Consider the following 2,686-nt stretch of genomic DNA (forward strand, 5'->3'; position numbering starts at 1 on the left):
TAACAGGGTTTTTAATCTGCAGATTGTGGTTTCTATGACTCTACATGCTACTCTAGGCATGTCATTTTACCACTAGTCATTGTTGGAGGTTGGTCTTCCAGGATTCTCTGCTCTACTCTTGCCTCACTGGTAGGACAGGTGTCCAAGACAGGGTTTACTGGTGTATGGGTGAGGGCTGCAGTCCCCTCACCTCCTTATTTCTCCTCAGGGGGTTGTGATACTCTGCAAGGGTTTTTACGTCTAGCCATATGTTCTAGCTTGGATTTCCTTCTAGAACGCTTTTGTTGCCTTTGCGTTCCAGCTAGAGTTTTTCGCTTGGTCCACTATTGTATGCCACAGTCACTAGCTCAGGCTTTTCCATTACCTCTGCGAATGCAGGTTTTGGTTCAGAGTGAACGTCATGTTCTTTTGATTGTGCGAGAGCGCACCAAGATAGCAAAATCCAGGGATGGGTAACTTCGGCCCTCCAGCTGTTGTTGAACTACACATACCAGCATGCTGTGCTACAGTTTTGCTATTTGGCCATGCTAAAACTGTAGCACAGCATGCTGGTATGTGTAGTTCAACAACAGCTGGAGGGCCGAAGGTTCCCCATCCCTACCTTAAACCACAGCATTCTTTTTCCAAGCTCCTGTTTGATTCCGGAGCTTGGTACTGGATTTTCTGTATCTTCTTGTAGTCGTCCTGTGGTTGTTACCATAACAGCTGGAGCGTTTGTGTTCCAGGATGCCTGTTGAGGCCATGTTTCCTGCAGCACAGTGTTCTCTTACGGCTTTCTCTTCCCTCCAATTCCGGTCAGTCCAGAAGGGAGTAATATGCTGGTTTTTGACTAGGTTTGCTCATACACTTGGAACCAGCTCATTGCTTCTTGGTCCCTTGGATAAGCTGTGTAGCATTTGTTCTTATCAGTTTTACTATCTGATACACCCCTTCTCTGGGGCCTATTTATTAAAGGGAATTTTAGAATAGGGAGAAAAGCTCTTTTCACGCCATGCTTTGATCTGGTATTGCCGTAATTCCAGGACCGGTACACAATGCTTATTTGTGTTGTACTCCCTACTCTTGGTCTTTTGGGAGAGGTAGGTGTCAGGGCTTAGGTGCCCTGTCCTGTCGCTTCCTCAAGGTCAGGCTGCGATTCACACTTATGGCCGTTGCCCACTACCGGCTCCTGCCTTCCACTCTTCTCAACCATTATGGTTGTTTGTTGACGGATTACTGTATGCATTTTCACAATCTCTGGACATGGTTAACCCTCTTCTCATGTGTGTCGTACTGTTTCTATGTGCACATCGGATTCCTTAATTGTGTTTTCTCATTCCCCCAGCCAAAGCTGGTAGTCTCCTCAGTAGTCCCCCTTCGGATGGCTCTTTGCTGGTCTGTTTTCCCATGTTCTGACTCTGCTTGTTCTGGGCATTCCAGGGGCCCCCGGTGGGCTGCCAGGAGGGAATGCTTCCGCTTCTCAATTTTTCTGTTTCATTTTGGTCCAAAGTTCTTAATTGGTCTGTGCTTGGGCCTGCAGTTGGCTTAGGTTTTTTCCATTACCTTATTGCTTAATCCAGATCCAAAGATCGACTCGCCCTGTTCTCAGGGGTGTTGGATTCATCCCTCTCTGTTGGTCAGGGTCTAGTGTATATTTCCTTGATGACCACTGTCTGCATCCTTACGACTACTGTTTAGTTTGGTCCTAGGGTTCTGTGAAGTCTTGGCGCCTTCTCACCCGGAAGCTTAACTTTGGGACGTCCCCATTGTCTATATGCTCCAGTGTCACCTAGTGGATGAAGGAGAAAATAGGATTTTAATACTTACCAATAAATCCCTTTCTTAGTTTCCATAGGGGACACTGGACATCCTCTCGGCACTTCCTTACAGTCGTATTCCCAAGTCATTGCAGTTGGTTGTCTGCTGCATGTTAGTTGTTGCAGCTTTTCTCGTTCAGTTTTTGGACTTTTTGCTTAGTTGGTTCCTCCCTTCTTTCCTGTTGTCTCTGCTCTCCATCTCCTCTCGGCTTGGAGGGATATAGAGAGTGAGGAACCAGCTACACTTCCTGAAAAAAGTTAAAGTACCAAGGCTCCAATTATACACTCGTCTGTATGCTCCAGTGTCCTCTATGGAGTCGGAGAAAGGGATTTATCGGTAAGTACCAAAAATCCTATTTTTGGATTACATGTTTTTCCACCTAATTCACTCCCAAAAAAAAACCCGTGACAGTGAGGTTTTGTGGGGAAAAATTTGTCAGTTAAGTGGACAAGCAACTGTTTATAACAAAATGGTCGCAAACAGTGGAATGTAACATTGTGTAGACAAGTGTTTTGGCTAACTCTACACCTTGCTGCCTGTGCCAACTGCCTATTGAGTTACATGTTGGCCAATTATTAATGGAGCAATTTCAAAATCCAGCACCAGATAAATCTGAACCTTACTGTTGCCTTTCAGCATAAACTTCTTAATAATGATACATCAGCTGTAACAATGTTTTTGCTCAACTGTTGATCTATATGTATTTCCACTGAAATCTATCCTCCCTGCCTGTTAAGCTGCCCTTCTAGTCACACCATGGTATAACTTGGTAGAGCCGAGCATCTTCTCCCTTGAAATGTTTCTTTCCAAAATGTTGGATGGATTATGTAGCATTTCGAATGCAGATACAGCTAAGGTCACACACAATGCCGCAAATCACTTTAATTAG

The 2,686-nt window shown here is 44.9% G+C and overlaps 1 pseudogene; it reads left to right on the forward strand.

Moving 5' to 3' along the window:
* The first annotated feature begins 860 nt into the window (after positions 1 to 860).
* On the forward strand, positions 861 to 1,038 carry LOC134981543 (U2 spliceosomal RNA; annotated as a pseudogene).
* Positions 1,039 to 2,686: the final 1,648 nt, after the last annotated feature.

Source organism: Pseudophryne corroboree, chromosome 12, assembly GCF_028390025.1.
Source record: "Pseudophryne corroboree isolate aPseCor3 chromosome 12, aPseCor3.hap2, whole genome shotgun sequence".
Taxonomy (NCBI): domain Eukaryota; kingdom Metazoa; phylum Chordata; class Amphibia; order Anura; family Myobatrachidae; genus Pseudophryne; species Pseudophryne corroboree.